This window comes from Amblyomma maculatum, chromosome 3, assembly GCF_055883805.1.
Source record: "Amblyomma maculatum isolate TAMU_Amacu chromosome 3, ASM5588380v1, whole genome shotgun sequence".
NCBI lineage: Eukaryota > Metazoa > Arthropoda > Arachnida > Ixodida > Ixodidae > Amblyomma > Amblyomma maculatum.
In genome coordinates, this window is record NC_139346.1 from 9890595 (window position 1) to 9904306 (window position 13712).

Genomic DNA, 13712 nt, shown 5'->3' on the forward strand with positions numbered 1-13712 from the left:
AGACTCGTCCAGGTTGATTTATTAAACCCGTCCTATCTTTGGGTCCTCCTTGGCGTTCAATCGAGACGTGACACTGGTGGAGGTGCTGGGGTATGCATAAGACTCCTTCCGGCAGTCCACAGCGAATCCCAGACATCGACACGCCTGTACATCGCGCTAGCCGCCGCCTTCTAGGCCTAGCCCCGGAGTACAACCATCTGCCAAGCTACTCTTCAAACGACCAAGTCCATCAGGTCTCCAAAGCCATGGCACATCCCAACCCTACACCGGTGACTCTTCAGAACACCAAGGTGCCAGAGTGCTTTCGCGGGGAAGCGTTTGAAGATGTCGAGGACTGGCTTGACCAGTTTGAGCGAGTGGCCAAGATTAATCAGTGGAGCGAAGATCACAAGCTTTGCAATGTTTATTTTGCCCTTCAGGATAATGCTAGAACGTGGTTTGAAAACCACGAGGCCAGCTTATCCACATGGAACGACTTCCGCCGCCAGCTTGTAGACACCTTTGCGAGAACTGATCGACGCGACAATGCGCTGCGCCTGCTTGAAGTGCGTGTCCAGAAGCCGAATGAGAGCGTGGCTATGTTTGCGGAAGACATGGCTCGCCTTTTTCGCCGTGCCGACCCTGATATGAGTGAGCCAAAGAAGTTACGGCATCTCATGCACGGTGTCAAAGAACAGGTGTTTGCCGGCTTAGTACGCAACCCACCTAAAACCGTGAGTGAGTTCATTAAGGACGCTACGGCTATAGAGCGAGCCCTCCAAGATCGGTGCCGCCAGTACAACCGACCAGCCGGCTGTGCCCCGACGACTGCGGCGGCGCTGACTGCAACAGATCAGACCACTCTTCGAGACATGATTAGAGAAATTGTCCTTGAGGAGTTGCAGCGAATTTCGGTTACGAAAGCTCAGTCGTCAGAGGCCCTCGTGCAGGCTGTAAGGAATGAAATTCGGTGCTCCCTAACACCGTCTGCCCAGTGCAACGAATTTCATCCAGTCGACAACGCGGCAGTCATTTCCGAACCACCATACCGCGTTCCACAACCGGTCAACTACCCGGCCAACATTCCTGCACCTTATCACGAGCCGCAATCTGAGAGCTACGCCGCGGTCCTACGTCGCCCGCCTCCAGACCACGCCTCACCGAGCGCACCAAGCCGTCAGGAGACGCGATTCTTCCAGGGGCCTCAGTGGGCGCCTTCCAGGTGCTCTCAACTACGCCGAACGGACAGGTGGCGCAGTTATGACAGCCGGCCACTCTGTTTCTACTGCGGACAACCTGGCCACGTATATCGGTACTGCCGTTACCGCGAAGAGGGGCAGGCCTTTCCGTCTGCTTCTGCTCGCCGCCGCTTCGACGCTGACACTGCCCAAACCGACGATGGCCTTCCGGTCAGCAGGGAAACCGAATCCCCGGGCTTCCGCCGCCGCTCCTCCCCATCGCCACAGCGTTATTCTCCGCCGATGCGTCGTGGCAATGCTGACGTTGGCGGACGGCGGTCCCCTAGCCCTCACCGGGGAAACTAACAGCCGCAACCTCACGAGGGGAGGTTGCACACAGTCTAAAAGTGTCAAAACCCTCACCACCGCCGCAACAGCCGACAGCCCGTGCTTCTGACGCTGCCGTTAGTATTGACATTGCCGCACTACCGCCGAAAATGCCGCCTACATTACCACCGAAAATGCCGCATCAGATGAGCAGCCCCGACGACGAAGCTGATACCGCTGACCTTGCCGCACTTCCGCCGAAAATGCCGAAAGAGACGAGCAACCCAGATAACGTTGTTAGCGCTGACCTCGCCGTTTCCATTGATGGGCTGGAGGTACATGCTCTGGTGGATACCGGGGCGGATTTTTCAATTATTAGCCAGAAACTGGCTGACACGCTGCGCAAAGTAAAAACCGAATGGACTGGGCCAGTAATAAGAAGTGCTGGGGGCCAGCTACTGGCACCGACAGGGAAGTGCACTGCCCGGATAGGAATAGGAAACGCGGTGTTTGTTGGCAGCTTCGTTATTCTCCCTGATTGTTGCAAAGATCTCATCTTGGGCATGGACTTTCTGCGTCTTCATGGGGCTGTAATCAGCATTCGTGACAGCGTCGTTGCCTTCACCAACAATCATGAAGACCTTGGTTGTGCGGAAGTACCACTGATGCCCTTACGTGTCGCCAATGAGACAGTGACATTACCTCCACGATCATGCTCTCTTGTTGAAGTGAAGTGCGACATGGCGCATACCGGCGATGGTATCGCCGAAAGGGCAGTCGCCCTGGTACTAAGCCGAGGTGTATCTATAGCTCGAGGGCTAGTCAACTTGACCAATGGACAGACCGAAGTGCTGCTGACAAACTTCAGCGACGAGCGTCAGCAAATTCCGAAAGGCACAACTGTGGCCTTTTTCGACAGCGTCCCAAAGGCGCAGCACTGCTTCTCACTGCAACAGGAAGGATCAATGTGCAAGACGCCCGTAACCATCGTCGATGTGAGTAAAAATTTGTCTTTTTCAGAACGGGACCGTCTTTTGGATCTCATAGATCAATTTCGAGACTGCTTTGCTTCCGAATCGCGGATCGGCCAAACGCCTTTGACAAAACATCGAATCATCACGGATGACTCGATTCGCCCGATTCGACAAAATCCTTACCGTGTAGCTCCGAAAGAACGTGCAGCCATTCAGCGCCAGGTGGCCGAAATGCTTAGAGACGACGTTATCCAGCCGTCACAGAGCCCCTGGGCTTCCCCCGTGGTACTTGTTAAAAAGAAGAAGACGAAGAAGAAGCCGCATAGAAGACGACGCCAAAGATGATGACTGGGCCCCACAAGCGCGAGCCTGGAAGAGAAGGAAGTTGGAGCGCAAGACTCGTCCAGGTTGATTTATTAAACCCGTCCTATCTTTGGGTCCTCCTTGGCGTTCAATCGAGACGTGACAATATGATAAACCTGGAACGGAGGATACAAGACAGTAACCTAGGTTTTAACCTGTCATACAGTTTAGGTGGAAAGGCGGTAGAGCAGCGCCTCCCCGGTTTGATGTATGCAGACGATATTGTGCTGCTAGCTGAGAGTCTGGAAGAATTGCAAACTCTAGTTAAGTATTGCGGAGACGAAGGGGATGCTCTAGGCTTCAGTTTCAGCGCAGTTAAATCGGGTCTGATGATTTTCAACGGCTCAACTGATCAGGGTCTTAAAATTCAAGGCCTTGAAATACCTAGAGTAGCAGAATAAAAATATTTGGTGGTATGGGTAAACGAAGGATTGGCATACATTGGAAAGCATGAGCAATCACTTAAGGCCAAAGGGCGAAGGAATGCCGGGATAATGAAGCATAAGGCATTGTGGGGATACAATAGGTACGAGGTATTGAGGGGTATTTGGAAAGGAATTATGGTGCCCGGACTTACTTTCGGAAATGCGGTTTTGTGCCTAAAATCAGAGGTACAGTCGACATTAGAAACAAATCAGAGATCCGTTGGACGATTAGCACTAGGTGCCCACGGCAAAACTACAAATGAGGCGGTACATGGAGATATGGGCTGGCATCTTTCGAAGTACGGGAAGCTCAGAGTAGAATACTATATGAGGAACGCCTGAGGAAATTGGACAGTAACAGATGGGCAGCTAAGGTATTTAAATACCTGTACCTAAAAAGCGTTGACTCACAATGGAGGAAAAGAACTAGGAAACTAACTAGTAAGTATGCTAGTAACAAGGACGGAGAAATAAAGAGCATTAAGCAACAGGTGAAAAACACAGAAGGTAAAAATTGGATAAATTCGATGGAAAAAAAAAAACAGAGTGTGGAATTATACCGAAAGTGGAAAATGCAGATCAGGAAGGAAGATTTCTTTGATAACTCAAGAGGCAGTGCCCTACTTTTTGACGCTAGATTAGTGTGCCTTAGAACACGCAGCTACAAAAAGAAATTTAACAATGTGCTGTATGTGGTACCTCCAGTGAAACAACGACCATATTATACTCGAATGTAATGGTATCCATCCGGTAGATTATGCAGGCGCAATCCATGTTCCTGAAGCTCTGGAGCACGGTGGAAGAAAGAGAGGTGCTACTACTACGACGGCGCGGCCGCGCTGCAGCGAGCGCGCCGCCGCTTGTGACCAGAAGAGAGGGCAGCCGCTAGGGTCAGCACGTGTTCTGGGGGCCATCCTCTCCGCCGCTTCTGCTGGCGTGCCTATGAAGCACCGGCGCGCGCGCTTATAATTTCGCACTTAAATCAGCAATAAAAGGTCTTAACTCTTAGATATTTATTTTGCGATATTTACACCCCAACTTCTGAGCAGATAGAAACTTTCGTAACGCTGACTAAACAAATAACTCCATTTCCGAGCAAACAGAGACGCGTCGTCTGCTTGAGCGGACGACACGCTGCGCTCACCGCTCCTGACCACGCATCAAGCGCGCTTCTAGCGGATTGTGGCCATGTCTGGCCAATTAAAGAGAAGCTTCATGACATCATGCCGCCGGTGCAACACCTCTTGGGTAGCTGTTCAACGCATGTGAAATGAAGGTTCGCTATTCTATCCGCCCCTTGTTCGCATCGCAACCAGACGCCGATTGCATGGCGGTGAAGGAAGCAAGATTAAAGCGCTGTCGGGGAGGTTTTTATCCCCGCGGGCGCGACAACCGCTGCCACACGAGAAACAGCGCTGCGCCTGTTTGAACGTGGCGCTCCAGTGGCAAAGTGAAGTATCGAACACAAAAAAGCAAAGCTATCTGTAGCCGGATGCGCGTGTCTATCTCAGACGACGACTACCACACTGTCAGACTGGGGCTTTTGCCGAGCGTTCGATCTGCCGTTCACACTTCTTGCAGGCATGCATAGCCTGGACTGCATGAAAGAAACAAAGAAACTGTGCACAGGAATGAAGGCAATGTGCGTCGTCGAATGATTAAAGTAAACGACTGGAGCTAAGAAACATTCTATTTTAATGAGGGAATTCTCCATGACCTTCACAATTTCTTCATTTCACTAGTAATATTTGGAATACGTTGCTTGCTCATTGAACTTTATCGTATTTTTGCGCAATCTGTGTTTTGGTGAAGGTAAGACTCAAAAAACATCTCTGTGCTGCCACATCGAACCACATGAACCACATCGTTGCTCCGCCTATTGCTTCCACTGCGGTGGAACCCACCCAACTTTTGACCTCACCTGCCCTGTACAGAAACAACAAGACCAAAAGAGCCACAAGGCTGCATATGACCGAAGGAAGAGTCTCAGGGAACAGCTGGAACCTTCTGTCCAAGAACAGAAAAAGCCATCTAATTCCCAGCGTCCCACTACAAAGCGACTATTGACTACGCGACAAAAAATGTCTGGTCACCCTGACAAGAAGAATACGCCACCCCATCATCCTCCGACTCGCGAGGACTTCCCCCCTCTGTCACATGCAAATCAAGAGACGGCACCGCCCCCTCGGACCAATGTCTGGCATCAAGAAGTTCAAGAACTGCCAGCTGCCCCACGTCCGCTTCTCAAGCCAGCTACGCTCCCACCACCGGGTAAGCCGAGCCCGCCACTTCCCATTTCCCCTCCCAAGCCTTTCTCTTATACATCTTCCGATTCCACACCAGTTATCACATCTGAGAATTATATGCGCCACATAAAAGATCGAAATGACCCTATTATCTGGTACCTTGCAGAAGAAATTTCCGCCATTCGCCAAGCATTCGAACTCATGCATACCCTCCTTAGCAATCTCCTGCAGGATGACGAACGCATGGATTTCCTAAATCATTCTCTTAAACGGTCCCGTCCATCTACATCCACTGAAGCAACTGCTGCATCCTCTTCTGTCCCTCCCGAGAAGCGCGCTAACGTAGCTTAAGAATGGCAGGGAACAATCACATACACATTGTACAGTGGAATAGCAGAAACCTGCGTACCAATCGAACACTCTTTATCCAATGGCTCCTGACTTTACCCTCGCAGCCCCACGTCATTCTCATTCAAGAATCGCGTACTCTTAAAGGTATTCCGGGCTACCGTGCCCTGCATGCAGCGCATGACAGCGACTGTGCCCCATTAGTGAGCACTTATATTCGTCGGGACATCCGTTTGAGGCCATTGAAGTCCCCAGTCGTCTTGAACGTCACCTTATTGCATTTACACTGTATTCTGATCACTTATCTCGCCCTTTATCCATTCTAAATTTTTATAACCCTCCTACAGAGTACACGCTTTTCAAACCGCTAATGCACTTTACTTCAAGATTGTTTCGAGACTCCGACTTCTTGATAGGTGGGGATTTTAATGCCCCGCACGTTATCTGGGGTTACCCACACACCTTCCGACCTGGCCGTATACTCAACGACGCATTAAACGGAGCTCAATTAACTGTTTATAACACCCCAAACTCCATTACCCGGGAAGGTTACAGGAACCAACAATCCACCATGCCAGACCTCACAGTGGGCCGCGGACTGCGAGAGGTCACCTGGCAAGTTACAGATGAAAAATTGCTCAGCGACCATTACATTATTAACATCACTGTCCCTAGCCGTACCCGTCCGCGTAAACGTAAAATTTCCCACACAAACTGGAATACCTTTCGCACTATACGCGACACCTCTCATACTACTGGCAGTCTTCAGAGCTGGACAAAAGCACTCAAACATGCTCAGAAACAAGCTACGCAGGAGAGTTCCACTTCAGCCCCGTCAGATAATCCGGACCCTTACCTTGTACGCATCTGGAAGAGGCGGAAACGACTCTTGCGCACTCTTCGCACTCAGCCCAACAATGCTCGCCTCTCCGACCGAGTCACCGAATTGACGCGACAGGTTAAAGAACACTGCGTTACACTTGACACCAATCAATGAAACAAAATTTGTAACACCATTAACGGCACACTAAATCAAAAAAGAACCTGGCATTTACTCCGAGAACTACTCGGGCCTCAACCGGCGCCTGTTCCCACTCTCGAGAAGCACTATTCTCAACTAGACGCGGATGCCTTAACAGCCCAACTCCGCGATCTCTACATTCCTCCTCCCCTACCCAGCCTTTATACTCCGTACACTGGTGCTTCCAATGTAGAACTCGATCAGCTGTTTGCCCTCTGGGATCTCGACTGGGCGCTAGAACAGCTAAAGCGGAAGTCAGTCCCAGGTGAAGACCAGATTACATACTCACTCATTCGAAATCTCTCTGACAAGGACAAAGAACATTTTCTGAGCATTATAAACTTACATTGGGAAGAAAGCACACTCCCAGAATCTTGGAAACAATCACTTATAACCCTACTTCCAAAGCCAGGCAAAAAACCTGCGCTTCAAAACATCCGCCCAGTTTCTTTAACATCATGCCTGGGAAAAACCATGGAGCGGATGGTGCTCAATCGGCTCGAGACTCATCTTGAATCCATGGATTTCTTTCCCCCTCAACAAATTGGCTTCCGAAAAGGTGTGTCTACTCAGGACCTATTTTTTCTCCTCGTGCACGAATTTGACCCTCCGCCCACTTCCCAGATCCAAGCCATAGTGGCCCTTGATGTGCGAAAAGCTTTCGATAACCTTGCCCACGATCCTCTATTACACATCCTTGCCTCGACTGGCTGTGGTCTAAAGATGTATGGCTACCTCACAGCATTTCTCCGCGACCGTACGGCCAAGTTCCGTCTCCCCGATTCGATATCTTATCCTTTCCCCCTCACACGTGGTACTCCTCAGGGCGCTATTCTGTCACCCACCCTTTTTACCTTGCAATGACTCCCCTATCTCGTACTTTAGCGTCTATCCCAAACCTAAAACACACATTCTATGCAGACGACCTTACTCTTTGGTGCACTTCTGGGTCTCCTGGAGCAGTAGAGGAGACCCTACAGCAAGGTATCGATGCAGTCGTTAGTTACCTTGATAAAGTAGGGCTATCTCCCGCACCTGAAAAATCCGAATTGCTGCTGATTGCAAAAACTCCGACATAACCAGCTGATCAATCTCACAATGGCAGGTCACCCCATCCCTCGTGTATCATCCTGCCGGGTCCTCGGACTTCATATCCACGAGTCAACCAATCAGGCCAATGTATCTACAACCGTTAAAGTTTGCAATCAGCTTACGCATCTAGTTCGCCGTATAGTCAATAAGCACGCCGGGCTACGAGAGGGTCAAGTCAGGCAGCTTGTCCATGCATTAGCACTTAGCAAAATTTTATATACGATTCCTTACCTTACACTAACTTGTCGCCAAAGACATCAGATTGAGGTTGCGCTTCACATATTGTACAAGGCCGCCCTTAACGTCCCTGCACATACGTCCACGGAGCGCCTATACTCTACGGGGCTGTTCTTGCCCCTGGGAGACCTCATACAACAACATCGCGACCGGCAAATGGCACGTCTTTCTAGCACCAAACAAGGACATTGGATACTACAGCAGGTTGCACTAAAACCTATAGACCTCCCTATAATTACCCTTCCTTCTTCGCTCTCGGATAACCTCAGAATAATTCCCATTCCAAAAAACGTTGCACCCGACACTAACACAGGCAGACGTTCCGCTCGCGTTTCCAACCATGTTCACCCGACAGATTCCACGATCATCTACACAGATGCATCACGAACTAACGTCGGAGCGGCTGCTTACTCAATTCAGAGCTGTAGCGATGTAGTGACGCATACCCTCGGTCCTTACATAGATCCTCCTCCTACAGCGACTCTCGAGACCCTACCAATAGTTACCAGTATTCAAGACCTCGCACAAGCACCCCCTAACCCTTCAGGATATACCATATACACTGATTCAATACAAGCTATACGCGCCATTCACACGGGTCGCATTCCTGAAGAACTACACGATGATCTACACAGAGCTCTTACTAAACTACGTCCCCACACTGTAACACTGAGGTGGATTCCTGGTCACGCTGGAATCCCAGGCAATGAGGTAGCGCATCGCCTCGCCCGCGAACTTCAACACCGGGCGCCTGGGATTCCCTGGCCTTATCCACCAACGTGGGACACTACTCTTCACTACAAAAAAGAAATCAACGTTCACTACGACAATATTAGAGAAACACTCCGTACACTTCCTCTTCCTGATAAATCTCTCACTACCACGCAAATCCGCATTCTTAGACGCATACAACTAAATACACTGCTTACTCCTGCCCGATCTTTTCTATACAGAATCATACATTCCCCTGCATGCCCAAATTGCCCAGAACACTATGCAAACTTGGAGCATTGCATCTTTTCATGCCCTGTCGCCCTCCAATCTCCTCACTTTCCACACCCTCCTCCCCCAACGTGGCGGGCTTGGTTAGCCTCTGACCAGCTGCAAGATCAGTTGGCCTTGGTGACCCTGGCCCAGGACATTCTTAACGCTTAATGCAATGCGTTAAATAAAGTTGTTTCCTCCTCCTCCTCCCATACTCGAATGTAATGGTATTCATCCGGAAGTTGGTGCAGGCGCAATCACTGTTCCTGAAGCTCTAGGGTTAGAGATAACAGTGGTCGGGTGAATAAACCGGTGGTGGAAACTAGCAAAGACGTCTGGAAGATTGGTGGCTTAAAAGCAGAGATGTGACATAATGTTAGTAATGTAGGAACAAAATTTAATAAATAGAATGGTGGTTTAGTTAACCATTCTAAATCAATAATTAAGATATAGAGAGGAAAATGAGCATGATAGCTACTGCTACCAGCCCGTTTCAAAGGGGACGCTCCTATATTCTATCCATCCATCCATCCAGCTTGTCTCTTCGCTCGTTTCGCTGGCGTTTCAATGGGCGCGTCTAGGACGGGCGCTTGTTTTTGACACATAGGGGCGTTCGCCTGCTTGAAACAATTTTTTTTTTTGTTGGAATTATGTACCTCTATATTTCTGCCCATTTTCTAGGTTATAATTCGACTCAGGATTGCATGAATAATTTCTTAATTGATATGCAGCTCTGCTGTTTACGACTAACGCGAGTAATACAATATTTCCTTAAAGCACTCCTGTGAGCGATGCGTAAAGAGCATCCAAAGGAGTGCAAGAGGACTATGTGAGCCTTCACAGCTGCCAACATGTGCAAAGTTCCAGATACTGTCGCGCTGAAAAAAAAAGAAAAAAAAAAAGAATCGCGCACTGCACGATTTGAATTTTTTCTCGCCGTTCTTTTTTTTTTTTTCGGTTGATAGCAAAGACACGCAAATGTCCCGATTAATTGCATTGCGGACAATTGTAGAAGGCTTTTTATGCAACCCAAATGTAAACATGACGCAAGAAATTTAAACAGCGGAACCCGTAGGCGTGCCTTTGCTCGCATTTCTTTTTATTGCCATTACACGTGCCTGTCTTGCATTACAGCCCAATTTGAAGGTAGGATGCTATAAGGCGATTCCATGTACGATCAAACAAAGGATGGTCGGCCGACCTTATAAATTGATTTTAAAATTTTGATATACTGTTGCCCGATGACTGGAAAGAAGATATCTGCAATTGGATGTGCTGCCAATTTTTTTTTCTTTTTCGGGGCATAGGAAATTAATAATAACGAAGTGGAGTGCCGCGCTTATTTTTTCTGTTGTTTTTGCCAACTTTGCTTATTGATTAGACTGATTACAGAAATTATAATAAAGCAAGGTAGATGGAAATGGTCTGACTTAAAATATGCATGCTTTTGTTTGTATTCAGATAATTGCTTTTTTTTTTTGGGGGGGGGGGGGAGTGCAGATTTTTTTATTTATGTGAACAATAAAGAAGAATTTGGTGGCGCATAGCGGTTCCGGCTGCTCCTTTTCACCAGATTTGTAAGAATCACCTAGTCTGTATTTATGAAATCTCTTAAAATAAAATAATTAGTTTTCACAGGAAAGGAAAGGCATAGTATCTGTCACAAATGTTCTGTGGACACCTGACCCGTGCCTTTAGGGAAGGGAGGAGTGTGGGAGTGAAAGCGGAAAGAGAGAAAAAGGTGCCGCAGTGGAGGGCTAAGGAGTAATTTCGACCACCCGGGTATCTGACATCACGCGGACGCCTCTTCTTTTCGCCTCCATCGAAACGCAGCCGTCGGCGGTCGGGATCGAACCAGGGTGCTCCGGCACAGCAGTCGGGCGGGGCAAAATCGGGCCTGGAAATGAAATTTTGCCTATTTTGCAGGCCTTTGTCTCGAAAAACGTTTGTGATAGAGCGGCAATCTTCCACACACTGTTCTCAGCATACTTATGTATCAAACTGCGAAAGCTTATATTTACATAATGTTTCAATATACAGACGTACGATCGCGCTGATTTCAAGAAAACAGCGAGCAATGAAAATTTCTTAAGGAAAATAATTTTCCTTCTATTTCTTAAACTTTGTCCCCTATTCTCCTTTGCTTCAGCTTTCAAATTCATTGAAAAGATATTGCATAATTTAGTTGCGCTAGTAATTACGGCCACTCCAATAACGCCCTTGCACAAGTCTCAGTGCACGAAGCAGGATTCAAGATTCTACGACATTTGTGAATCGCACACCGTTTTTCAATGTGGCATAATATTGTATTTTGTCATTTATGTCTTGGCGTTGCAAATTATCTGGCAGACAGCGTAGTGAATGATTCGGAAATTCGTACGCGTGGTGTTCCTGATGCGCTTGTGGCATCGGGCAGCACAGAGATGTTTTTTGAGTCTTACCTTCACCAAAACACAGATTGCGCAAATATACGGTGAAGTTCAATGAGCAAGCAACGTATTCCAAATATTACTAGTGAAATGAAGAAATTGTGAAGGTCATGGAGTATTCCCTCATTAAAATAGAATGTTTCTTAGCTGCAGTCGTTGACTTTAATCATTCGACGACGCACATTGCCTTCATTCCTGTGCACAGTTTCTTTGTTTCTTTCATGCTTGGTGGAAATAACGTAGCCAGTTTTATTTTCAAGGCAAATTGCAGCTTTAACATTAACACTTTTTGCTCGACCGTAGATTTTTAAAAAAAAAAAAAACAAGCTGATTAGTTTTACTATCAAAGGACAATGAGTGCAGTAATTATGAACCTTTTTGAATCAACAAATTTTGGAAATTAGAATAGGCGTTTTTTAACAGCAGTTATTTGAACACCCGCTATATAGAGAGATTTCAGAGAGAGATTTATTGCGAAGGAGTAATAGGCATCGTGCCGAATTTGCAGTAATGCTCGCACTATTGACGGATAACATTAAATCGCTGATTTTCTCTAAAATCGTCTCCATGCCATTCTTCAGGCGCAGCCTGAGTGAAGGAAGAGGAGACAGAAGAGTGTAAGCAGCTGCTATAGCAGAGAAACAGTCAGGCACAACAGCAAGATGGAAGAGAGCAGCTCTGAAGATAGTCCCGCCGCCTGCCATCCCTCTGTGCCCCGTACGTCTCGCTCTCTGCGGGGCTTGTCAAGGAGGAGACCGTCGCTGAGGCGCTCCTCTTCGGCTGCCGATCGGAGACGCTCGCTCGCAAGCCTGGGTCAGGCCAGGCGTTCGAGTAGACAGGGTAACTATATAGCGCCTGTCAATCTTTAACGGAACCTACTTTGCTGATATGAATTTTAATACTGGAGCTTCTGTCTGTTTTTGTTTCCCTCCGGACAGCGCGATGAATATATGCCCACGTTGATAGCTCTAAAGCTCTATCTGCTCAGCACTACATTGGCTAGCGCTTTCGATCGATAATCTCTACGTTGCGCTGCTAAAACAAGCAAAGCTGACCAACTCTTCGCTGAAGATTGACGGAAACATCCCGAAACTGTGCACCAAGCTGTAAATTTGGTTTTTCAATTGACGAATAAATGAAAATAACAGGGCACCGAATCTGCACTTTACGTGTGTTGCGGAAGCACACTCACAAAGGGCGGTGTGCTGCATACCACCTTATCTCGCACCGCGTTGCGAGTGAAATGCACTTTTTATATCGACACTGGCTACAGTACTTCCACATGCTTACCACGAAACTCTCGTCTGCAACGTTATGCTGTTTCCGTGAATAATTAGAAAATAATGCACTGTGAGCATTGTTTTCAACTCCTTTTTGACTATTTTTTTTAACGAGGGTCGTGTCTCATAATGAGCTCATTGAACTCGGCTATGGAGGCTTGTCTAAGCACACCTTCTTCGTCACCCGCAATGCCGGGCTGTAGCCGTTCCTCAAGTTGTCATATTTTTATAAAGTGTTCGATAGGAATAATTATAGGAGGTTGCGGCCAATTTCTGCACCAGGGTGGCCAACTCCTGTTCTGGTAAGGGAGTGCATTGCCGGAGGTGTTCACCGGCATCAGATCGCATCCCAAACCTATTTATGCAATCCGCCTTTTGCGCGAGGATGTGGCGCCATAATGCGGGAGCGGGCGGGAAACACATTGAGCGGCAGTGTAGCAGACGACGCGAAAGCGCACCATACGAAATGGCCACGCCAACGCTGGTAGAAAGCGAAAGCTTCCCCCCTTTTTTGGCCTCGGAGCGGAAAGTAGTGAGAGTGATTGCAGCATATCATGTTCACGCAGTATGGGGGAAGGTAGAGCGTTTTCACAATCCACTCATAACGCACGTACGCATATACTATCTTCGTATTGTAAGAGCGTGTAGCGCGGGCCGTGTTCGACGTGACAGACGCTCTCAGCGTGCAGGTTTTCGGCAGACAGGAGAGCGTGGGGGCAGAGAGAGAGAGGGATCTCAAAGGGCAAAGCAGCCAGGGGTTTGTTGATGCTGCAGAGCTAGGTGGAATCGTCTCCTGTGACTTTGAGCGGCGCATATGCGCGGGGTGTCT